The sequence below is a fragment of the Lissotriton helveticus genome, chromosome 2_1, assembly GCF_964261635.1.
Source record: "Lissotriton helveticus chromosome 2_1, aLisHel1.1, whole genome shotgun sequence".
Taxonomy (NCBI): domain Eukaryota; kingdom Metazoa; phylum Chordata; class Amphibia; order Caudata; family Salamandridae; genus Lissotriton; species Lissotriton helveticus.
Genome location: NC_136059.1, coordinates 670,047,437 through 670,074,027, shown reverse-complemented (window position 1 = coordinate 670,074,027; position 26,591 = coordinate 670,047,437). Strand labels below are relative to the sequence as shown.

Genomic DNA, 26,591 nt, shown 5'->3' with positions numbered 1-26,591 from the left:
TTGGGTTGCTGTTGTAATTTCAGGTTATCAAAGACTCGAGAAAAGGTAAAAATCTGCCCGTGTTCATAATCGAGCCTGTCTCGTTGAAATTTGTATGCTTTGCGCCGTTTGATAATTTCCTCTTCACGTTTTAAACGTGCTTCCATTTCTTCTCGATATTTCGTGATTATTGGTGTGCCTGGGATTTTAGCTAATTCTGCTTCCAATTTTTCAATTTTGATCATTAGCTTATCCCCGTCACTTTCGGCATATTGCACCAAAATCTGCATCAAGCGTTTGGAAGAATCTAAATTACAAAGCGCCCAGTCCGCTAGCATTTGGGGATCCGGATCTTCATATGAAGGCGCTAGCATTAATCGCAGCCCCCGAGGTACTCGTCCTACCTCCAAATAGCCAGAAAGGGAGCTGTGCTCCCACCACTTCGCCTGTTCATTTTTATAGCATTTTTCTAGTGCCTTGAACAGATCTTTAACAGTTTGACCCACTTCTGGTATCGAAACTGTATTAACCACTGAAGCGGACCCCCCAGCCGAGGAGTCCGTAAACATTCCCTTAGAAGCCTCCACACGGCCTCGTACTGCGTCGGCAGACATGGTGTATAGAATATAGGGCAAAGTCAATTTGTTGCAAACAGGGGTACAGAAGTCTCTGAATCCTACCCGTCAGTGCTGGGCAGTCGACCCCTGGCATTTAATGCGATACATTGTTTTTAGAGACCCACACGAGGTTCCCATTATCGAGCGAAGTCTCCTTAACGTATAAACACATAAGCTTGCTTGTTACATTGTAACCATGGCCATGTAAACGCATTCTACGCTTAGTTCATCAGATGTTCAGCAGCGCGCAAAACACATGAAAACCAAATACCCTAGTGACACAAATGTATGTTTTGTTTATTTTTAGACGTTCCCTGAAGAAGGTGTGATTAAACACCGAAATGCATTGGAACTAAGGATTGTTGTAATATTTGAACAAAGAGAAAAGTGAATTAAAACAGATTTTGAACCGAACTTTATTTGATCTTTATTGGATATTCCAGTGAACTTTAGCAGTTAAACATTGCTGTAGATTACAGCACGTTAACACTGGTGCCATGGGAGACACACTTATGGGTTAATAGGTGGGATCCAGTTTACAGCATGCCTGTCGATTCACGCCAGACGCTTTTCGTGCTCATTGCACTCTTCAGCGGCGCAACAGTCATTTTGGCATAGAGGCCACACCTCCCACTTAAAAATATGAGCCCTCCAATGGGCGACTCGAATGAGTCCGCGTTGGTTTGTGGGTCTCGTAGTGTGTGCTTCAGTTATGTGCCGCTGTCTGAGCTGTTTCAAGCCCACCAATGGGCCTCCACTCGCACATCCGGCTTGTCAATCCTCCATGGATGCCTCCGCATTGAGACTCCCTGATTCGGAGCTCCGTGGCCCCAAATTTCCGGGTGGTGCATCTCCCGTCCATTTTGAGACGCGTTCAGACGTGTGGAACAATATGCGCACTGTTCTAAACTGCTGCAATTTAAGATTAGCCGAGATTGATGATTGGTCTAGTGTTGCAAGAGCGGTATATGTATACATTTATATGCACATATATATATATAGTTGAAGCATTAGCGGTGATGGGTCATTACTAATGAAGCCAGCATGTCCCAAAACTCACCAAGGAGGTTTTGAAGATAAGGGTGCAGCAACAGCGGGGAGAGTCGTTTGCAGTGACTCTCATGGCAGGAATTTCCTTCATACCTGCTATCTGCACTTTTCCTGAGGATAGAAGGTATTTCGGAGCTGGGTCACAAGGGGCATTTGCCCAGTGGAGGAGTGAGTAAGATTGGAATATTGAATTTAGCAGAGCCTGCTGTTCGAATGGGAAATTATTCTATCCACTGTGATGCACTGACGGTAAAAATGAACTGCAAGTAATTCAAAAGGAGTGCCGGTTTTATCAAAGAACATTTGGTTCACAGTGAGTGTTATTTTGATGGTTCCTGCATATTGAAGTGATTTATGACACAAGTCAATGACTGGGCAAGTTACTTTAAAGTGGGAACGAAAGCTTTAAGTATTTCAATCACAATGGTCTTATTAACCTGAGGTGCAGCACATATAGACGCTGATGAAAACACGGCAGGCACTCCTTTTCAATTGAGAAAGGCTTAGTGAAAAGCTGAAACACGTCCTGATACTGGCTCCTCTGCCCAATAAATGAAGTTTTCTCACGACCTCATGAACGGAGTGCAGATTCTTCTCTGTATTTTGAGGAATGAGCGGAGATAGACACATGTATATATATATATCCATATTGTCCTTTGTACCAAGGATAACGACAGAGCGTACAAGTGTGATGAATATTAACTTTTATTAACATCAAAAGCGTTTCGGCCACCCAAGCAGCCTTGTTCACTGATGTACATATGTTCACTTCTAATACGACTCACAAGGGAAATTATGCTAAAGTACAATGGGGAGATCAAATGCAACTGACCGACTCAATAAGTATTGTAAGTAGGGTGAGGTAGTGCTGCGTTCTAGCTCCCACCTTATTTACGCTCTTTATAAATGGGGTGGTGAAACACCTAGCGGAAGTCCACACAGATGCGCCCACATTGGGGAGTGTCAAAATAACTACTTTGCTGTTTGCGGATGATACACTATTAGTCTCTAAACCCCTGAGTGGCCTTCAACTACAGCTTCATGTCTTTCTGTGAGATGAGAGGCTTAGAAGTCAACACCTCAAAAACAAAACTCCTGTTATTGAACCCCCACAAAGCATTCAAAGGGAAATTTACATGGGGGGGGATATCATTGGAAAGGGTGGATTCCACTGTACATCTTGGTGTAACTCTCACAGAGAAAATTGCATGGAAACAACATGTTTCGAAGCGAATCCTACAGCAGAGGAAGACTTCTTGGGCCTTAATTTTAGAACATAGGACATCACAAACTAGACCGATCGCAGCCCCGCCTCAGATATATGACCAGAAGGTGGTTGGCTCGCTCCTGTATGGGGCTGAAATCTGGGGGTTTGGTAATCTGGAGGGTCTACTTCTTACTGAAAACAAATCCTTAAGATCACTCTGCTCCCTCCCCCAGAGTACCCCGCTCACTCCTTTAAGGTTAGATTTGTGTAGAACTACAAAAGTGGATAAGGCGAGGCTCGCCGGCTTCTCTTTTGGCTCCACATTAAAAACATACCTGAGCTTCTCCACTACGCAATTGCTACTGAAGAGGTTCACAAGCTGTATCATTTCAGAAAGATTGGTTGGTTTTGTAACATCCAAACCTTGCTTTTTGAATTAGGTCTGAGAAACCTTTGGAAAGTAATGGATTCCAGCTTATTGCCCAGCAGAGAGTGGGTTAAGTCTTATTACTGGAAATGGGTGGCAGAGAGAACAGTCACATATGCAATAGGAGGTCGCCTCACAATAGCATTTATGGAGTTTAAGGTGCTTAGGGCTAGATGTAGGTAATTCCCATTTACAGAGTAGCTCTGAGGCCCTGGGGTAACCTTTAATTACACCTACCGCAGAGGAAGCGAGATCATAGGAGTCAGCACTTCAAAAGGAAGCAGACCTCTAACATAAACGTCAAAGACTAAGACCATAAATCACATTTGGTGTCTGAAAATGGAATGTAAGAAGGAAAGCTTGATACCCCAAACACTGTCAACTGTCAGCTGTCTGGTTGTGCGAGGGGAAGAAACTCTGCAAGACTTCTACCTGTGACTAGGACTGGGTGCCAAGGCCTACTAGTCCCCCAGCTGGGTGAGGAACCATCATCCAGAGAATCTAAGACCACCTGCTCTGGAGCCAGGAGCACCAGCGCCTGCCTGCTTGCCAAGACTGGAGTCCCCTGGGAGGAAGAGGAGAGCATTGGAGGGAGTGAGGTCCAGTGGGGAATCCTAGCTTGTGGCTCCCTGTGAGGAGATGGCTGCTGCAAAAATTGTGTTGTTGCTCTGTGCAGGATAAGTCAGCGACCCTCGTATGCCAGAGGAGGGTCACCATGAAGTGTGCCGTGATTGTTGCTGCTCCGTACAGACCATTGCACTTGAGCGCAGAAGGTCAGAAACCCCATATGGCAGATGGGATCACTGTGAAGTGTACTGCCGTGCCAAGTGAGCAGTAGTTCAATGGCGGTGCAAAGTCAGTAACTCCGTATACCAGGTGGATTTTTGAAAATGACTGTAATGCTGAGCGGGCCAGGGCCTATGTGTGGGGTTAAATCGGTGAGAACGCATGCCAGGTTGGGCCGCCGTGAAGAGTGTTGCTGTGCAATCAGGTTGGACCCTGTGTGCAGGGAATGGTCGTGACCCAATTTGCCAGAGTGGGCATCCAAGACCAAGTAAGATGTGTGACCTAGTGGAAATCATCACTGGACAAGAGAGGCCACCATGGTGACCCTGAGCCATGGCTGAGGATCAACACCAGTATCTTTGCACCTCCACCACTACCTGTGGGAAGACCCAAAGAATTGGCACAGCTTGGAGGAGCATAAAAAAAAAACAAGCCGCATCCATTGTGGAACTCGAGGACAGCCAATCGAAGCCTGCCTGGGCCATGTGTAAGACTTACCGCAGAAAGCTGCTGCAGCATCAGTGCCTGCAGACAAGGCACACTAAGAGACTCCAGTCGCTCCAATCCTGCTGGTGAAGGTAAGACTGATTTCAGCCCAGTTGACCTACGGGGGAACTTGCTTGCCAGATAGCGCTTCGGCAATGGAACACTTTTGACTTTAATACAGAGATAGAGTGGGACTCCTGAGATTCAGACTACTAGTTGGGCTGAAACCTGAATGGGAAAACACCATTACTGCTAGCTTGCGGGGAGTGGGACTTTAGGGATCTGCCTATGAAACACTAGAGGCCAGACCTCAGGGGACTATTTTTAATGTTTTTTTGATTGTCATATTTTACTTTTTAGTCATAGATAAATACTTCTTTTATTGGACAAGCAAGTATTTTTCTGGACTATTTATCGCTGCTGCTACGTATATTTTGAGTTGTGATCCTGTGTTCATCCCCCTATGTCTACCTCCCCCCCAAGAAGCCTTGGACTGCTTGACTCACGCTTTTACTGAGAGTCAAGTGCTGAAGGGGTACTTGGACCAATAGCTCGGGATCCATAGAAGGTTGGCTCTGGGACATCAGGAATAAAAGGCCTTAACCCGCATGATTGGGTCCGGGAAACCCTGCTCGCCGGTGGCACTCTGAACGGGGCTCTGTCATAAACACACTTTTAAGTGTAGGCACAGAACGTCTGCTCAATGAGATGTACTCCGGGAAACCAAGACACAGGTGGATACTAAGATTCTCTCTCAGTAGTATTTCTGAAAGTTCATTTTCGAAAAGGTCGAGCGACATCTGTGCTGTTATGCCAGACCTAAGGGTTTAGCTGCATTGGAAGAAAAATTGTATTCCGGGAAGGTTTAATAGGATTTTATGTATTTACTGAACCAGAAATCATAGTGTTTTTCTATGGACTGAAAAAACAATTCAAGATAAAAGTTCCACCACCAAGGCTCAGCAAATTTATCTTGCGTACAAAGTCTGCCTGAAACTGGTGGTTCAAATGTTTTTGTAAATATTATATGAGGGACAAAACTCTCAGTCACCTATTACCAAACACAATTTGTTAATATCTCTTGTACCGACATAAAAATGTTCAGATAGTACATTGAAATTAACCAGTGCGCTTATTATCAGAGCAATGTATTTGGTGGGAGAAGATCAAAACCCATCTTTGCTGCTCTAAAATAAATATTGTTTTAACGATCATTGTGTAGCTATTGTTTGATTTTCTGAGGTAAATTCCAAAGTGTTCTGCTCATACTCAATACAACAGTTGGAAAACGGACTTGCAGGAAATTGGGTTCCTGGCTGAGGGGGGTGAAAACCTACTCAAGCAGCAACCATAATGTCTTTTAGGGTGAAGACACAAGCTAACAGTCAAGCTTACCTTAGAGGCATTTTTTAAAGTATTTATGCATCACTCCAAAGAGTAAAAAGTTGTAAATATCAGACAAGAAAAATAACACATCAATTTAGAAAAATAGACAATAATTTATAAACTATTTGAAACTAAAACAACAAAAATCCAACCAGTAGAACCGGAGATATGCAATTTTAAAGACTTGAGTGAAAACAGTGCTTAGAACATGTGCCAACTGTGATTATCTGGTCGTGCCAGAATGGAATAAATTCACAAGTTGAGGCCAACCATGATGACGCATGGGCCAGAAATAGGGATCAAGTTCAGCCCACCAAACAAGGGACCTTACATCCAGGTTTGCGAGGCATTGAGAATTCCTGCATTAAAGATGCGTCATGCAACAGTGGTTCCGTGGAGCTGTGGGGTTCTAATGCAGAGTCCTGTGTCATCGTTATGGATGCTATTGAAGAGTGGCTTGTGATGCAAAGACCGGCATCGAGCATGCATTGCACAGCTGCAGTTCCGAAGAAGCTGCAGGGCTGCTATATAAAGTTGTGCGTCATCATTGAGGATGCAGTTGAAAAGGGGCTAACGATGCGACAGCCTGTGTCGAAGATGTGTCACACAGAGGCAGTTCTGAGAAAGCTGCAGCTAATATGCAGTCCTGCTTCGGGGTTGCATCACACAGCAGCGGTTCCGATGCGGCTGCGAGGAGATGCATTGCACAGCGTCGGTGCTGCTTGTAGGACCACAGCTGGGCAGGCAGAGGACCTTCAGACTCACTTCCAAGGGACTAAAACTGGGATGACACCTCTTGGGGGCCAAGATTCACAGCAGGCAGAGTCCAGGTGCTGGTTTTGAGGTGGTTGGAGCCTTTTCTGTCCTTGAGGCTCTGATCAGCAGACCAGCTAACTAGCCCTTAGAGTCACGCTTGTGGTCCTGGGTTCAAGATTCAGGTCCAGTCCTTTTCACTCAGGCAGCAAGACAGCAGGGCAGCAGATTAGCACGGCAGCAGAGCAGCACAGCAGTCCTTCTGATTCTCTCACAAGTCCCAAGGTGTACTGAAAAGTCAGGTCTGAGGATCCAATATTCATACCTGGAACTTACTTTGAAGCAGGAGAAGGTGCTGGAGGTTTGCACTCCTAGAGGTGCTTGGAATTTCCTGTCCCCCTGCCCTGGCCCCAGCTTGACTGGGGACACAAAAGACTAGTGTTAAACCCTTTGTGAGAGTGCTCAAGCAGAGCCTTTGTGATGTGTAAGTGTGGGAGGTGACCCCGCTTCATCACGTCAGAGATGGCCCATCCTGCCAACACCTATTCCCCTTTTGTCTCACTGTCTGGCAACAATACAAAAAGACCAAGAGCCGACTACACCTCATCATGTGAATCAAGATAAGGATGCAGAGACGAGATAGTTGGAGGAAGAAAATGGCAACTTTGCATTTGTTACTCTAAGTGGAAAGGGTATACCCAGACGTGGGTCTCATGCTCGCTAGGCTGCCTGATTCAAGCTAGCCTGGCTGATGAGGAGTGATTCCCCGAAACTTTTCCCAGGATGATTGTTTCTGGTGCAGGGAGGACCTGGTCGGGCAGTTCGTGCAGAACTGTTCCCATGGGGAGCAGGGTCAAGATGTATTTGCATATGGCTGGGTGCAAACTGGAATGGCATGGTGAGCAAAAAAACAATGGACTTAACCCAGATCTGTGACTGGGGGTGAATGTTTGATTTGTTCAGCATTCCATCCATCATTGGTTCTTTCTTGAAACTGTCTATAAGTTGCATCTTTAGAAGTGTGACTTAAAATATGACTTTCCCATTAAACAGGGGTTTAAATTACAATTCTTTAGACAAAAAACTGGACTTTCTTATCTGCTCTCAATTGAAAGTTATCACTTATTAAAGGTAATAAGGCAACCTAATGTTGTAGAAGAGGTAGGCGTTGGAGTAGTGAAGAACTAATGTAAGAGTTTTTCGCAAGCAGAATATGTAAAAGTTAAAAGTAAATGTCCAACTTTTTAAATACAGTGCACCCTAACCTAGGGACAGTTTAGGGCCTACTCTAGGGGTAACTTGTATGTATAAACAAGCATTTACAATGCAATAGGTCTCGCATTAGGAAAGTTTGAGCTATTGGTATTGTAAATGACAAATTTTTTATTTATGTTTTGTTTTTGAAAATAGCTAAATTAATAGCTATGTCATTTACAATGCTAATAGTTATAACTTTCGCAAATGCGACACCTATAGCATTTCTAATGCAATATGTGTTGTATTTACGCGACTTAGATGTATTGATATTACAAATAACAATGGCTGTTAATTTTTACAAATAATTAATACTTAAATAAGTTATTGTAATTTATAATGGCAATAGCTTAAACTTTTGTAAATAACTTTTGTGAAGATTATGTTCAGAGTATTTTATTGTGACGAAAATCCAAGAACAGAAGTGAAAATTTAACATCTTTTTGTTACATTTGTAATAAAGCTTGAAACATTGACAGAACATATTTGAACCAGTTGTTGAATGGTTGCACAGAGGGTGAGGGGGTGTGAGGGTGAGGGGGTGTGAGGGTGAGGGGGTGTGAGGGTTAGGGGGTGTGCAGATGAGACGCTGTGTGTTTTACTTGGTAGGGCTGCTTCTCTTTTGGGTAATGTAAGAAGGGCAAGTCCAAATGTTCTTTCTAGGACATGCAAGATCCTCATGCCCCCATGGCATTTGCTCGCTCATTTGTCACATTCATCCGCACCTGATGCACTGCCTCATCTTTGTGACTAGATACCTTAAGACACTGAAATCTGATGTTCAGTGGTGGGGCAGCTGGAGCGCAGGCGGTGTGTGGCGGCAGCGGGGGATTTAAATATTAAAATAAACAAGTGCATGGGTGGGGAGAGGAGGTAGGGGAGGACGCGTGTGCATGTGTTGGTTTTGTTAATGCTAGAAAAAAAACAGCTAGTCCCTTTATATTGCTTAGGAGGCGGAGGGGGGTTAAAAGGCCAATAAAGATGATAACGGACGAGAGGGGAAATGTGCTCGGAGGGGTGGAAGAGATGGAGGAGAAAGGAGGACACGAAGGGGTGTAACGTGAGAGGGGGAAGCAGACAAGGAGGAGGTGTAAGAGGACTGAATTAGCAAAGGGACTGGAAAACACGAGCACACGGACGTACCCTGCGCTCTGACCTTGCTGCTGTGCCCCTGTTTGGCGGAGTCGGTGCAGGAGCTGAGGGCGCCTAACAGCAGGATGTTGGTGGCTGCATGGCCGTGGTGGGAGCTGCCCTGCTGCAGCCCGCCCGCCATGCTGCATCTTCCCCCTCTGCCTTCCTCCAACAGTCCTCAGCGCCGCCGCATTTTTAGCTTCCTCAGCTGGCTTCCTCGCTCCCCACGGGCAGGCTGATCAATCAGTGTCAGAGCCACGTCCGGAAGGAGGGACAAAGGGCCGGAAGTCTCGGGCGTGGCTATCATGTAGTGGCCGGAGCCGAAGGGAAATACACGGAGAGCCCCTTAGGGACCGTTAGTGTGCGACCTAACGGGATGGGGTGGGGGTCGGGGGGTAAAAGGACCATCCTCACGACCTTCTCATCCCATAACAACGTAATGCGCAGCTCCTGCCCTCAAGGTTATCGCCTTCAACTTCTGCCGCGGCTCACAGTGGTGTTTAGGATATTATCAGTGGTGCGCGGCGGCGGCGGCGGCCGGCCGGCTGGAAGACCTGGACACGCTGGCCACAGTGGTGCGAGCCTGGTAAGGGGGGGGTGGTGTTTGCCTGTATGTCTGTATGTCTGTGTGCCTGCGTGCGCGTGTGTGTGTGTGTGTGTGTGCCTGTGTGTGCGCGTGTGTCTGTGTGTGTGTATGTATGTATGCATGCATGCGTGCATGTGTAAAAAGATCCGATAACTGGTGGGGGGATGTAAAGTGAAAGTAAGCAGCGCGCGTGTGTTTCAGTCTGTGTGGTGGCTGGCTGTGTGCGCATGCGTGGACGGAGGCGACGTGCGCGTTCGCGCACCCAAATCCGGCCGCTTTCAAGCTCGTAACACCCTCTTGTCCTCCTCCCCCCGAGACAGACAACATTAGGTCTCCAGCTGGACACCTGCATCCTTTGGATGCAGTTTACCAGCTCGACCTAAAAATGAGCAGGATGGGAAAATGAAAGGAAGCTGACAGGAGAAGTGATGAAAGTTGATCTATACGTCTTAATAATTGTAGGGTAGTCTTGTAACTTCCATACATAGATAATGTGAACTACTTATAAAACTTATAGCATTAGAGCCAATATTTAAAGAAATTAAACTGAAAATGCACAGTTTTGCCATCATGTTCTGAAGGTGTGGGCGGTGAGCTACTACTGCTTGGCAAACCTTGAATGTACTAGAATATTTCAAGAGAACCACTTTACACCTACGGTGGCATTTTGCCTAAATGTGTTATAGTTGTAATGTAAAATGTCCCAATTGGCCTTGTTTTTTCAAAAACGTTGTTGGGGTAACTCCCCCAAACCTCCATAAGGGAAGTCGGCTTGCTTGAATCACTCATTTTATGCAATTCAAGGATCCCTTTCAAAGTTCACCAGCTGATGCTGGAAATAATTCATACACACCCACAGAAAACCCCTTATGTGTTTGATTTATGTTTATTTTTAGGATGCTGCCACGAAGCCGCTTTACTCTCTTCAGAGTAAACATAGAAATACGACAAGAAATCTCCTCAATGAGGGAGGAAGCTATATCATGGATATATTATTTCTACATTACTCCTGTGGGGGAACTCGTTAAGGAAGAATATTTTCTAGGTACTCAATATTCAGAATGGAATAATGCCTTTTCTTTATGCGGAATCATCAATCAGTAGCTAAGGCACAGTGTACATAACAAGCCCATGCAGGGAAAAGCATTTATATTCAGGATGAGAAGAGGTTTGTTTTGGAGGGCAATATGTGGGAGTGTGACTGCCCATCTGTTACCACCCAGAATGTTTCTTAGACCTAATACTTTCATATGTGAAAAGGAAAGGTTAGAAAGCCGTAGTGAGATGCCTGTCTGTTGCCTTGCCTTGGTCTAAGCTGTCTCGTGCATGTAGATATGTGTTTGGAATATACCGGTGTCGTAAGGAACACGAAACAATCCAGAGAGGAAATGAAACACAGGACACGTTCTCATCGTTTAAAGAAAGCGCAGCACAGACTGTCCACATCTGGGAAACTCGCAGGCCTGTCATCTCACGAGAGCAGTAGAAAGCCAGTTCCTTGATTTATTATCGAGGCCTCGAGATATATTTTCAAAGCCCCTTCCCAACATCTGTTTCCCTAGGAGTCAGTTCTCTTTATCAAACGGAGACTTCAGTTTTTATTTATTTTCGGTTACGTTCAGTTTTATCCACAGCTAATACTTCTCTGCATGATTTATATTACGAGTTTGGACTTCCAGTTTTTGTTTTAGCTGCAACGACCAATAGATGGAACTGCAAGCAATGACATCAACCTGGATATGTTTAAAATCGGTTGTGTGCTTGTATAGTGTATGAGAGCTTTCTTTATCACACCGTGTATCTCTTAAGAATGTTGTCTCAAAGGAGCCTTCATTACACCCCTCACATAGCAGACTGGTGGGAATGCCCTTCGTGTGTTTATTTTAAATATACAGCTTTATCAAAAACACGAGCACACGGACGTACCCTGCGCTCTGACCTTGCTGCTGTGCCCCTGTTTGGCGGAGTCGGTGCAGGAGCTGAGGGCGCCCAACAGCAGGATGTTGGTGGCTGCATGGCCGTGGCGGGAGCTGCCCTGCTGCAGCCCGCCCGCCCGCCCGCCATGCTGCATCTTCCCCCTCTGCCTTCCTCCAATAGTCCTCAGCGCCGGCGCATTTTTAGCTTCCTCAGCTGGCTTCCTCGCTCCCCGCGGGCAAGCTGATCAATCAGTGTCAGAGCCACGTCCGGAAGGAGGGACAAAGGGCCGGAAGTCTCGGGGCGTGGCTATCATGTAGTGGCCGGAGCCGAAGGGAAATACACGGAGAGCCCCTTAGGGACCGTTAGTGTGCGACCTAACGGGATGGGGTGGGGGTCGGGGGGGTAAAAGGACCATCCTCACGACCTTCTCATCCCATAACAACGTAATGCGCAGCTCCTGCCCTCAAGGTTATCGCCTTCAACTTCTGCCGCGGCTCACAGTGGTGTTTAGGATATTATCAGTGGTGTGCGGCGGCGGCGGCGGCCGGCCGGCTGGAAGACCTGGACACGCTGGCCACAGTGGTGCGAGCCTGGTAAGGGGGGGGTGGTGTTTGCCTGTATGTCTGTGTGCCTGCGTGCGCGTGCGCGTGTGTGCCTGTGTGTGCGCGTGTGTCTGTGTGTGTGTATGTATGTATGCATGCATGCGTGCGTGTGTAAAAAGATCCGATTACTGGTGGGGGGATGTAAAGTGAAAGTAAGCAGCGCGCGTGTGTTTCAGTCTGTGTGGTGGCTGGCTGTGTGCGCATGCGTGGACGGAGGCGACGTGCGCGTTCGCGCACCCAAATCCGGCCGCTTTCAAGCTCGTAACACCCTCTTGTCCTCCTCCCCCCGAGACAGACACATTAGGTCTCCAGCTGGACACCTGCATCCTTTGGATGCAGTTTACCAGCTCGACCTAAAAAGGAAGGTTTAGGTCTGGCAAAAGGTTTATTTCACCGGGTCGAAATGGCAGTGTAAAACTACACACAGGCTGCAATGTCAACCCTCAGTCATGTTTAAAAGTATACTTAAGTGGGTAGTGCTGCAGGCCCTGTAGCAGCTTTTAATTTACAGGCCCTGGGTACAGGTAGTACCTTTTTTTTTTTTTTTTTTTTTTTGAGATGGTTCCGGGTATCACAAAAAATACATAAATACATTAATACATTAATCAACAGGATAAAATCAGACATTGAAAATACAGTATACATCTTATAAATACAATCGTAGGAGACATACAACCATGTTTGTTACGGACAGTAATACATAAGGGAAGATACTCAGCGTCACCTATAGATCTGTAAACTCTTATTCATCTAATTTCTCTCCAATTCCTAAGAGGAGCCCAAATCTTATTACCAAATTCTTTCAGCCTCTTTCCTTTAAAATCGTACAAACATTCCTCTATATTATGAGTTCCCAGAAGCCTAGTTAACCACATCTGGAAAGTGGGAGCTACAGAGTCTTTCCAGCCAGCCGAGATTAAAATCCTTAAAACAGCCATACATAGAAAAATAAATGCTTCGGCCTCATTCTCTAGTTTTAGATTTTCGTCTCTACCAATCAAAACAATAGTAGGGGATAGAGTGATCTGTTGCTCTAGCAGCCCCGTTAAAAACCTTTCAATTTCTTTGAGGACTGGAGTAAGATTCTGACAATTATAAAACATGTGGGATAAATCTGCAGGGCCTTGGTCACACCTGGGACACCTATTGTTTTCTCTCTTACCCCACTTGAACAGCTTAGCAGGCGTATAATATAAGTTAAAAATAGTCTTGTAGTGCTGTGCCTTTAAATTTGAAGCTCTTAATATTTTCTTATTCAATGCTAAGGCAAAGTCTATATCTATATCCGGATCTCCAATTCTTTCTGCCCAATCAGATTCGATTTGTCCGATGTCATCCCCCAAACCCTGCAAGGGATAGCTGTAACCGATTTTAATCTTCTTGCCGCCATTCCTAACATAGTTCACAAATGAATTAGGCTCCTGAATTGAAATCCTAGGTCTGATTGACTTAACTGTTTGCTCCAGTTGTTTATATAAGAGCCATTGACTAGTAGGTATACCAAACTTTTGCTGAAGTGTGTCAAATCCCAGTAGTTCGTCCTCAGCCATGACATCTCCCAAACTACTAATACCCAACTCCTTCCATAACCTACTGTTACTATTCTGTCCAAGATACACAAATGGAATTGACCGCCACAGATCTAATATACTATTAATCTTCGGAATCTTCAGGAACCTCATTATTGACTTCCAGGTGCCCCCAAGCCTTAAGCATCACCCTACTTTTACTCCTTTTAAAATACCTAAGATTTATCTCTCATGTTAGGAGCCCCAATGCTTTCCCACCTACTATCAATTCATATATTGTGGGGGTTCTGTCTAGACCAATCGGCACAGCCATATTGTCATATTTAAATAGAACATTCGTTTGCATCATTAGGCACACCCAGTGATACAGCCTCAAATTTGGAGCAGACAGTCCCCCTCCCTCCAGAGGTGCCGATAATCGAGCCAAAGATCGACGAATTTTCCCATATTGCCACACAAATTGGGAGAAGACCGCTTCCATTTTCTTCAACAGACCCTCTTCTACTAGCAGAGGTATGGCACGAAATAAGTACAATATTCTCGGAAACATTGACATCTTTAAAACATTCACTCTACCAATCAGAGATAAGTGTAAGACATCTATTCTTCTTAATTCTTTGTCTATTGCGGCAATCAAGGGTACATAATTTTCTTGTATAATTTTCTCCACATTTGCATTAATCCTCATCCCCAGATAAACTGCAGACTCCACATATCTCTGGTCGACTTTATAGATTGTGCTCTCCTATAAACATGGTGACATTAGCTAAGCTTACAACAAAATGGCACATTTAATTTACTTGTAAGTCCCAAGTACAGTGGTACTACCTGTACCCGACTTTGCAGATATCTATAAAGTCGGGTACAGGTAGTACCACTGTACTTGGGACTTACAAGTAAATTAAATGTGCCATTTTGTTGTAAGCTAATGTCACCATGTTTATAGGAGAGCACAATCACTCCAGTACTGGTGAGCAGTGGTAAAGTGTGCAGAGTCCTAAAGCCAGCAAAAACAAAGTCAGCTGAAACAGGAGGATAGAAGGAAAAAGGTTGAAGGAAAACCAGGCCAAGGATGTTAGGTTCAACAGGATTACTAATGATATTTTGGAAAAAAATTAAATATGTTCAGGGATTTTCTAAAAGCAAAATAGATCTAACCATCCAAAGTAATTCAGGTTATTCAGTGCACAGTTACGCACTGCCCCTTTTATAAAAATTATGCAAAACTGTGTGGGCAGGAGCAAACCTCCTTAGGGCTGCGAATCTGCAATTGCCCTACCACAACTCTCACACATCTGGCCTTAATGAATCCACACAATAGCAAGTAGTTGATGCGTTAAGGCGATCATATAAGCACTACCAAATTTATGTAGCTATTTGTCTAAAGAGTTGGTCTCACTAAAATGACCCCAGCAGAGCGCCGGTGACCCGTTTTGGGGTGGGTTTCAGTCTCTTTTGCACTCGGACAAATTCTTTAACACCAGTTTGAAGTGGCTGTCCAACCTTTTTCAGAAGCATGAAATAATTATTTTTGTGTCCACGGCGCAGACATTCACTTTATAATACCCACAGGTTCAGTGGCTTTATATAGTTTAGGCGTAAATGCTCAAATGCAGCGGTCTTTCTACCCTCAGACTTCTATTTTGGCACCACAAACAAAACCAAATGCCAAAGCTGCTTAAAAATGTACAGTTTCACATTTTCAGCACGCTTACCAATTTCCATTTTAAATGGCACCTGTGAGGTCTAAAAAGCAAACAATTTAAGGATCTCTCTGTGAGGTATACAACTGTGCATTTAGGTTCCTTTTCCGAATAAAAAGTCTAAATATGGCAATTTCTAACCTTCCCACACTTTTATTATAGCCCAACCGACATAGATATTGCTATCACAAATGAGTAGGTAACAAGTGGAGAAAAATGCACAGTTTTGCTTACTTCCTACCGAATGTCATTGAAGCAATACTTAAAAAAATGGTGAGGGTGGCACTGGGAGTAGTAAACTTGGAGAATGAGACACATGGGACTAGAGGACACTGGAATTATTCACACATATTTGGTGGAAGGTCCAGCACTTAATTTATTTTAAAAAATGAGTGGCGGGCCCAAACTTTTGCACAGAAGTTAGTGCAGAAGGCTGTGGTGCCGAAAACCATGGCTCCAGAGTCATGATTTTCCCTCATGGATCTTTAATCCATCACCTGATAATCATTCCCTTCAAACTTACTCCAGCACGTTCATTTTCATCACTGCCTTCTCCCTTTGTCACTGTTTTCACATCCTTCTCCCCCTCATTCTTTCACTCTTGCTTTTTGCTCTATCTTTTTTCTGGGTCAAATACTGATGTGTAAAAATGGAGGGGCATATTTACAAAGGAACAGCGGAGCGTGGCGTTAAGCACAAACTGCTAACGCCACGCTCTGCCATTCCGAAAACACAGGGATGCACCATATTTACAAAGATGCAGCACTAGTGCTAGTGCTAAATTAAGCTCCCTAGCACCAATGCAGGCTCCCTTGCACGATAGGGGCTACATTGGGGGGGGGAATGATTGTTTATGTGCAGGAAGGTATCCCTTCCTGCAAATAATCACAAATGGCAATTTGTAACTCCTATGTGTGCTGCAATGATTTTTTATGTACATGAACAGATATCTTCCTGTACATAAACAATCATTAATGGCATTTTGCTGTTTCTATGTGTGCTGCACAATGCAGGACACATAGAAACAGCAAAAACTAGGAGAGATAAAGCATTTCTCCTCGTTTTGCCATGTGAAGACCAGGTTTTACTTGGTCTTAATGTTGGCGCCGCTACCTATTTATGCCAACCTTGTAAATAAGGGACAGTGGCAAAATCAATGGGTGTTGCAGCAGAATGCCCACCACAACACCCATTGCCCGCCCCTTTTTATGCTAAGTGTAGCATGAAAGGAGGAGGCCTTATTTACAAGGCGGCATTAAGCTTAACGCCGCGTTGTAAATAAGGCAAAGCCCTTATCGCCACAGGAATGCTGTTAAAAGTGATGCTCCTGTGGCGATAGGGGCTTGTAAATATGCCCCTAAGTTCCCTGCAACCACCGGCTCATCATCATTGCCAGCTCTGAATCCCTTATTGAACACTCCTGCTGGGACAAACCATAATCGGCAGAAGAAACCGATCACACTGCAGAAGGCTAGGTTGAAAGGGGACAGAATGTGGCCTAACGGCTATGGCGGTCGACCTCGGACCTGGAGAACTAAGGTACGAGTTTCGACAGGGATGCTCAACATTCTGATATTCTGGGCCAATCACTTAATTTCCTCATACCTAACAAAAATTAATTGCGTCTGTCTGTAACATAACTTGTGCCCATGTAAAGTGCTCTGATACCTCCGGGTCGAGTTTGCGTCATATAAAACTCCCCCCAAAAAAGGTTGCAAATCCTGTCTCTCCTTGGAGGTGAACAACTGCAGAAAAAACTCACAAAGTTCAGGCAACAGAGACTGCATTCACATGGGTCTAGTAGAAGGTTGGAAGACCTCCTTACCTCATTTATGGAGCGCCTATCGCTCCTGGCAAAGTCCCACAGCATAACGCAAATGACTGTAACATGGGACATGTAGTGGTACCAAGAGACCAAGGGATTCGAAAACACATTTCTACATAAATTCCATCACTCATACTTGTCTCTCTAAAAACAGACTCAGATTTTTTCATTTTGTTTCTCAGATTATGACCTACTATTGACCATAGTATTTTATGGTCCATTACTCCAGCCCTTAGCTCGACATAACAGATGCTAATGGAGCGTCACTTCATGACAATATGCTTGTTACTATAGCTGAAAGGACTGCAATTGTATTGCAGAACAATTTATGATGGTTGTAACTAAAAGGGACTATTAAGCTATTAAGGAAATATCTAGATCTCCGAGAAAAGTCTTCAGTTTACTGCCGGCGCTTCCATCTTTGAAGTGAGAAAGAAATAAACCCGTCTCCCTCCCAGGGACAGAATTTCCAAGAAAACCAAACTCACTTATAATGAATTCAAAGACTTGCCATGGAAACACCTCGATTTAACTCATCAAAAGAAAAGGACTGCAAAGAGAGAGTTGCTGAAAAATCCATCTCAACTATTTATATCTAATTAAAGTGTTTTTGTAGAATTTTTAATGCAGCCAGGCTATTTCTTTATTTGGCAACCAATTTAACATTGTTTTGTCTTAAAGCCTAGACAGCAGCTGGGTCGTCACTGCATTTTAAAACGCAAATGAAAGGATAACTTTTCTAACTTTTTATTTGTGTCTGTGCTTTGTTGAACACTACTTGTCGCCCCATGGCAGCTTCATAGTTGATTGGGGCGACTCCACCGTTTGATCGGAGGAGTGTTGTCCCACTGAAATGCCTCCAGAGACGAAAAATAAAATGGTAATGAAGTTAATTAATTACCATTTTAATTTTCTGCATCCCGTCCCGAAAGGAGCGTCAGGATGGGGGCAAGGCTGCTGTTGACTGGCAGCATAAGAGAGAGCAGGGCACTTTCATTTTAAAGTGTGCATGTCTTTTTCGCCGGTCTTTTTGTATTGCAACAGCAAGCCACACATTCACACTTTAAACCTTTCTAAACCAGCTGTCTTTAGGCAGCTGGGTTAGAGAAAGAATAATCCTCCAATACTCTTCTGAGCGCAGATAGAGGCCACTCCTACCAATCCTGGTACTGCTCGCATGCTGGTGAAAGCAGCACCAGGATTGGCTTGGGAGTTTGGAGCCTGCCTCGAGGAGAGAAGACCATTGAGGAGGCTCGCAGTTGTGATGGCAGGTAAGTGCTTTTAATGACATTTTCATTAATGTCCCACCTGCCTCACCACCCTCGGGACATGCCAGCTGCCACTGGTTAATAACTATCTAATTTGATGTGTACCACAAAAGGATGATAATTGTGCTTACATATACCATTAGAGAATAACAAATGAGGTGTTACTTATTGGTAATGTTTTCTGATTTGCTTGTTCCCTCTTTTTCCATTTTGTGTGCGTCCCGGTTTCCGCTCTGGCACAGATATATCTACTTGCTGCCCAGGTTCTGGAGCACTTGCTTTCATCTCACTTGGAAGCAGTGCTTATTTTGTAAAAGAATACGTGCCGGTGCCCAAAGATTTGCTCAGACGAATGCGGCTGGCACAACCAAAGGCCGGGGTGCTGAATACCAAAGCTGTATAGTCTTGATTTCACCTTATGGATCTTTAATTCACCACTACACAAGTCCTAGTTCTTTATCTCACACTCGGAGGTTCTTTTTCATCCATGCTTTCTCCCTTTGTTACTGTTTTTTACTTCCTTCTTCTTTACCCTTTTATCCTTTAGCCTCACTTTGTGTGGTTCACAGTTTCTTCAGGAAAAATAAGTGCCAGTACCCAAAAATGAGTGCTGGTGGGCCCTCGTCTGCATATACTGCCTCAAATTATGCACTGGCTTGAATTTTACTCTAGCTCAGCAGTACACAGTCGCTTGCCACCTACTCCAGAGCAAGCCTTCTATGCACTCCCCCGAACATTTTCTCCAAATTATACATACCGTTCAGTATTTCCTAGGATGTCTACACTGAATTTTCAGGTTTTGCACTCTGTATCTCTTGCAAGAACAAAATGCTGCTATTGGACCGCCACACAAGTTCCATCTCTGGTGGCTGGGGCCCAAATACAAGCGTAGTTATGAACTCAATGTGGACTCAAAAATGTCAAGGCCAAGGTGTGGGAGTCCAAATTCTACATGGCGTGGGCAGGACACCACTCCAGACAGAAGTCCTGCTTCAGATGCTGCTCTGGCTTCCATGCAACCAGTAATGCATGTAAGAGGACAGCTTCCAAGGACAAGGACCTGTCTTCTAGAATTAGGCACAAGAAGCATCGTAAGAGGGATTTTTTGGCTTCTTGGTGCAGACCCTATTCCAGGGAAAGGACTTTTATCTGACCGCATCATTCCCTGATCCCAGCTTCAATGTTGCTTTCCAAGTCTCCCATCTTGGTTGAGATCAACCCAGCACCTGATTCAGCCCTGATGTGGTCCCTTGAACTGGAGCTTCCTGCTTTATTCCCAGAGTTTGCAGCACCTGGCACTAACCCAGCATAGGTTGCCACTTTCCCACAGGAGATGTCGGTCCTCTTCAACTCCACTCTGCTTCCTCTGGTGCACCTATGTGTCCCACGAATTTGAGAGAAACCCTGCATCTGGACTTCCACCAGTGGCTTCTTCCCAGGTGCTTAGTGAAATCTGTTTGCCCTCTTGCTTATGCAGTTCCGGTGTCAGCCAACCGTTCACCAACCCATGCCGCGGTTTGCCTCTTTTCAGATCCAAAACATAGAAACATTTCCAAAGACACAGTTAATTTTGACCATATCCCAACATAAAGTACAACAGTTGAATAAAGATTAACCTCCTTAAGCCCATCCTTCAGTACTCCTTTTACCTCCTATTAATTGGAGTGGAGCAGGACACACGCCCTTTCAATGCTGTCATTTTTTCCTCTGCAGTTCAAGACATACAGGCTATGATCCTGGCGTTTTGGGAGGTGGCTCTGCCTTTAGGCCTGATAATCCTCCACCGTGGGCCTGTTGACCTTTTTTTGATGCTGGTGTGCCACACACAACAGCAGATCTATGCAGTTCAACAGATGCCAATCCAGGCTTTTCATCTCAACAAATGAGGTTTCACCATTCCTCTTAGCGGGACATAGTTTATACAACCCAATGCATTTCGAGCAATAACTGCCCTTCTTCAGGTGTAACTGCATCCAAATACACACGCAAGCTTGCCGAACACCCAAGTAAATGTGCCACTTTTTGATGAACATAATGTGTGAACTCGTCACATGCTGGAAACACTTCTGCCCCCCACCAGAGGTGGCCATGGTAGTCACAGAGACCTGCATACTTGTCTAGAGAGGTCATTTTTATGAGTGGGAGAGGAGAGGCCAATAGTTGCACATCAATCACCTTGAGATCCATATAAGTATGTAAGTAAGTAACATTTTATTCTATCAATTGTATGACAATAGCAAGGTAAAAAACATATAATACACCGGGCCTTAAGCTGTCCCTACAGTCCATTTGTGATTGATTGATCCAAGGCCTTTTAGGCAATATGACCCTGAAGTGGTAAGGTAACAAGCAGGGGCGTATGGATACCGGATGTATGACGGTACCACGCGTACTTTTACAACGCGTACCGTTACAACGCTACTTTTACCACGCAAGTCGTTACAACGACTTGCGTGGAGGGGCGCTGGATAGTACATTTTTTAATTTACTATTCCAACTCCAGTCCCCGTGGACTCTAGGGAAAGGAGTTGGATAGTAAATTAAACTATTTACTATCCTGGAGCGCCCCCCAGCGCAAGTCGTTGTAACGACTTGCGTGGTAAAAGTAGCGTGGTAACGGTACCGCGTCGTAAAAAATGTGTGGTAACCGTTGTATACCATGGATACCATGTGCCTGCAAGTTCTGAAGTTGTGTATTTAGGATGTCTGTTTGGTCATGAACTAGCTGGGAGGGTCCCTGAACATGCTGCCCCATCTACTGGCATCATCTTGAAAATCGCACGGAGTGGTTCAGTTCTGCGACGGATCTCTTGTGCTTAGGTTTTCAGTGCAGGGAGCCCTTTCCATCTAAGGTGAGTTTACCATTCCCACTACACATTTCCTCCCATCCCTCTGTTTCCTTTCGGGATCTGAGGAAGAGGTATCAGGACAATGCGCAGATGATCTTGATCATTCTTGACTGGCAAATGAGAGTGTGGTACTCAGATCTGTGCTGCCTATCCTTGTGTTTGCCTCTTCTGCTTCCAATCAGATCAAACTTCCTCTCACAGTATGAGTGGCAGTTCCTACATCTGAACCGTAAAAGCATCCATATTCATGCTTGGAGATTGAGTGGAGAAATCTGATTTCCTCTAACCCACCTGCTGGGGTGGTGGGTGTAATTCTGTCAGTTCGTCGTCCCTCTACCAAAGCAGTTTATTTTGGGCTTTAGTCCATGTTGGGATGGGAATGTGTCCTGCATGATGTACAGCTGGTATTGCCCTACACTGAGCGTCTGCCTGCCATTATTTTTATTATGTATAACCAGGAACAGGGCCTGACATTTGAAAAGCTTATAATATGCATTGAATCTGTTAATCTACAACTGTCATGATTGTGTTATGATTAATAGGTATGTAGAAATATAATTTTATTTTTAGTAGTTGAGAGCTTTTCCGGGTGTTATATATATTAAGTATATCATCCCTTTAATGGGCTGTGACAGTATTTTAATTTTTAATCTGTTATCACTTTTAGGGTACTCAAGAAATGAAATCCATGTCCTGAGGATGGTCTCCTACACGAAAGAATAGAGACCGAAACATCGACTGTGGCTTTATCTACCATTGAATACTTAATTAATTTTGTAATAGGTAGAAAAGCCTTAGCAATTGATGTAGTAAGGATTGTGTAGATTAATGTATTTACCCTTCTGCATCTTGGCCTTTTCTTGTACCCAACATTTTAATTTGAATTGAAAAAAGAAAAAGATTAAACACTTTTTGTCTGCATACACCCGCCTTTTAATTCCTTTTTGCTCTCTCCTTCCACTGATTACTAATAAGTGACAGTCTTCCAATACATATAATTTCTGTTGCTGCATAAACTGCATCAGTGGGTTCAAATTACTAAGCCCACATGATTCGATTCTATAGGTGTATTTAAATTTTGTTGTTTATTAAAATCCCTTGAAGGTATTCTGACCCTACCGTGATTAAGAAGTAGCCTGCTCTGTGGCAGTCGGAAGAGGGCTTGAGTGTACCATGCCACTATGAACTCGAACACTGTGCCTGAGTAGACCGGACTCCCGCAAGTCTTGAAGTTGTGGCCAGTGCCTATGATGACTTTCTGGACCTATACGAATCACATAGCTGTCCAATCCAAATGAGCCTGAACCTGAGTGAACCGCATCGCTGTCCCGTCACAATTAGCTGAACTGGAGCTGTGTCACTGCCAAAAAAGTACATGTGATAGCCCATTACCACAAACTATGCAACTCACCTTTTGACACAGACAAAGCCTAAAAGTGCTTTTGAAACCAATTGGAGCTTATCCAGGATACCTACCAGAACAGACTCTGGAAGGTGGCCTCTGATGTTGCTTCCAAGGACAGGAGCCTCATGTTAAAGCGCTCCCAGCTCCTACCAGAAGAGAAAGGAGAACCGTATGCACACTGTGGGTCTGACCCATGACCGGCACTTCTGAAGAACCTGCTTTGTTGAGATATGAATATGGAGACAGAGACTATTAACTGAGTGAACAAATTTGAAAAGAGAGGAGTAGCGATGCACCTGTAGCCTGATCCAACCCCTAGTTTAGGAGAGAGAGGGTAAATGGAAGGTGGGAAGGAGGGAACCGTGGCTCGTGCCAAAAAGGGTTATACCTGCATTTTGTAATTTATAGCATTTCATCTTTTGAGTGCATTAAAGTATTTTAAAAATAAAAGTTAAGCACTGGACTGGACAATAAGGTATTGTGCTGGATGATTTCTGAGTTCTGTAATTGAAACACACCCATGCTACCTGCCTGAGAAATCTGTGGCTGCTTGCCATCCCTACTAACAGGAGTTAAGAGCTAACGTTTGCAGAGACATAGGAGTATGAACCCAAGGACATCAGATGTGAATGGCCTCAGCTCCATAGCTGAGGCCCAGTAGCCCACCTTGCCTCATGGCCCAGCTAAACAGGTATGACAGCCTCGTTTTATCTCTTGGCGTGTAGAGGTGGATGTTGACAACTCATGGTGCACTTACCTTATACTTAATGCTTTGTGCTTTGCTTGGACTATCAAGAATTTGCTGTGAGCACCGTTAATGGTTATTTGTCAGCCCTTTCAGCTTTTCTTTTTCACCAGACCAGGCACCCTTGTTTAAGTTATGAGTTTTCTGAAGGTGTTGTCCCACTTGTACCCTGCTATCTGTCTTAGTAATGCCTCAATGAGACCTTAGTTTGGTGCTCATGCTTTTGATGCATTCACCCTTTGAGACTATGCACAGGCGCCCTTTGCACCTGCTTGCTCTAAAGACTTTGATCTTAATCGCCATTACCTCAGCCCGGCCTGTTAGTGAGCTGCATGCCTTGTCTGTTCAACTTCCACTGAACACATTTAGTCCAGACAAACTGGTTCTTTGGAACAAGGCTCCTTCCTTCCTGAACCCTGTCAACCAGTTTCACATTGGCGAGTGCATCATCCTTCCATCATTTTGCCTGCCTCCTCTTTTTACCAAAGATGAATCACCTGCACCCTCACAGGGCTCTAGGTTTTTACATTGACAGGACCTTTGAGTATGTGACTGACAATCAGCTTTTCCTTTGTTATGCTTGTTCCAAAAAAGGTTAAGGCAATTTAGAAGCAGACAACGTCATGCTGGCTTGTCTTCTGCATCAAGATCAGATTCATGTGTGCCAAAAGGAGCCTCATGAGGGCATCAATGCTCATTTCACCACATCAAAGGATGCTTATTCAGTGTCCTGCATATCTTCCAGGCTACAATGTGAGCTTCGGTCAATGCCTTCACCAGCTACAAGGCAAGGATGGCCATTTTCCCAGAAATGTAGTGTATGTCTTCTTGGTTTGACCATTTGCTCAAACTCACCTCCTTTAAGGTACTACTTTGTGATTGGTTCTAAAGATGAGGAATCCCCAGGCAAACTATCCATCAGAAGAACAAGTTACTTACCTTCCGTAATGATCTTTTAAGTGGATCTTTATGTACCTCAAGGTTCCTCATCGAGCCCAACCACATGTCTGCCCTGAGGAGTGGTCATGCACATTTTAAGAAGGTCTTTAGTAAGTTTAGGTGCACAGCATTTTCTGTCAGTCTAGTGGCCTTGTGTTGTGACTGCCTCTGTGAGAATGGAAAAAAAATACGAGGAACTGGTGTCAGTGTGCTGAGGTGGCACTTTATACAACTGTGATATCATATCAAGTGGCGGATCCTAGCAGCAAGACAGAGCCCCGGTGCCACCTACCTTTTTTACCTACCGATGCAGGGCAGCTATTTTAGAGATAGAGTAGGAAGGGTAGACAGACAAAAAACAGACACAACTGATGATTGATGGTCAACCATCCTACGCCCTACTTCAGTGCCTTTTACATCTTTGTTTGAATTTCAGAGTCAGACTTAGCGGAATTCATCTGATTTGACTTAAAATTTAAGATGGTTTAGAGAGCCAAAAATCCAAATATACACTCAACCTCCAATGCCATTCGAACCGCAGGTGAATGCAGAGGCCCACTCTCCATAGGAATATGAGGAATGAAAGATGCATTCAAAGTTCGCCTGTTATAGGGGTCTGGGGGTGGGGTCTTTCCTGCCTCTACACAGCGCAATATAATTGCAGTTTGCATGCTTTTAAAAAAAGATAACCTTTAAGATGTGCCAATGGATGGCTGTTGAAAAGCAGACTGGAAGGAAAGTTCTCAGTTTTGTTGAGCAGAATGGCACTGGCCTACATAAAATACCGTCCCGAAGTGGACACTATGTCTGGCTGCTTTAATCCAACTTGCCCACCCGAGGTTTCTCGATTGATCTACAATGATAAAGTGAAGCTGAGCTCTGGAGCCCATTGCAGTACGACATTAGAGAAATTTGAAACCTGGGAATGTATGGCAGAACAGTGAAAGGTCTACTTTTACGACGACGATCTTTTCAATTGTGTTCTCATAGGCCTAATTTCACAAATTCTTATAGCTATTATGTATAATCGACCATAGCTACTGTAACCTCATTTGTGACTTGCGGTCTGGTGACTCCCGAGATGCAGCCCTATGATTTTATATAATGACTTTCAGAAAACAAATAAAGCTATTGTAGCAAAAGCATTTTGAGCCCTTCTTTAAGGCTCAGTCCAAGACAAATAGCATGGAGGTTAGCAGAGCACTAAAACTGCAAACAAACGCAAATATATCGCGTTCCAAAGGACAATCAAACACAACCTTGGGTACTAAAGTGTCATGCTAATCTGGAGCAGCCTTGTTGTGGTAAAAATACGCGTTAGACTCATCTTCATAGAGAGCCTGTAGTTTGTTGTTTTGATGGAGGTGCTTCTTGCGTTTTATTTCTGCAGTAACTATTTAAATGAAATAACTTTACTTCTGTCCTCCTGAGGACAAAACGTTGGTGTAGCAGAAATTGCTGAACCTGTAATTCATATCTGATTAAGTCAAATAGATGTTAGTAATATCATAGTCACGCCCCGGGTTTTACAAATCTAGCCCCCCACTCTGTGCATGGGTATGATTAGGTGCACATGCGATATCTGAACCGACTAAATCTGAAGAATCTTGCACCCTAGGCTTCAAGCTGAATAGCAAAAGCAATAACATTATGGGGCTTACGAGTTAGATTTTTGTTACTATTGCTTGACAACAAGGTAATGACGTTTCTATTTCCCTGCTATGTTGAAATCTGCCCTACCCTGCTGGTTAGAACCTTAAAGCAACTTTTGTCTCAGCCAAGAAAAAGAGCAACATAAGTGAGGTGTTGCATTTTGGACATGGCTGCTTGTCAATTATTGTCTCAATTGTTTCATTCATTCACCTTCTATTAGCCTACAAGTATCCAGGTCTATCATAATGGACAAGCCAACCAGCATTTCTTGCTTACACAGGGGCGGCTCCTCCGTTGGAGCTGAGGAGCGTCACCCCATTTAAAAGCCACCCAATGCCCCAGAGATGAAAAGTAAAATGGTATTTCATTACCATTTTGTTTTTCATCCACCCATCCCGAACAGAGTGTCAGGTCAGGGCGTGGTGGGGCTTGCTGAGTGACAGCAGCAGGGAGCAGGGAGGAATGTGGGCTGTCTGTGTTCTGTTTAAAAAGCA

General features: G+C 44.4%; 1 protein-coding gene and 1 long non-coding RNA gene across 2 annotated transcripts in view; one reads left to right on the top strand and one right to left on the bottom strand.

The window, feature by feature from the left end:
* The window catches only part of ADGRV1 (adhesion G protein-coupled receptor V1), a 2,034,994-nt gene that overhangs the window by 317,759 nt on the left and 1,690,644 nt on the right, over window positions 1-26,591 (bottom strand). The gene's annotated exons all lie outside the window — the stretch shown is intronic.
* On the top strand, window positions 11,905-22,276 carry LOC144819467 (uncharacterized). Its single transcript, XR_013607387.1, has 2 exons — window positions 11,905-12,172; window positions 22,023-22,276. It is a non-coding gene; the product is annotated as an uncharacterized LOC144819467 (long non-coding RNA).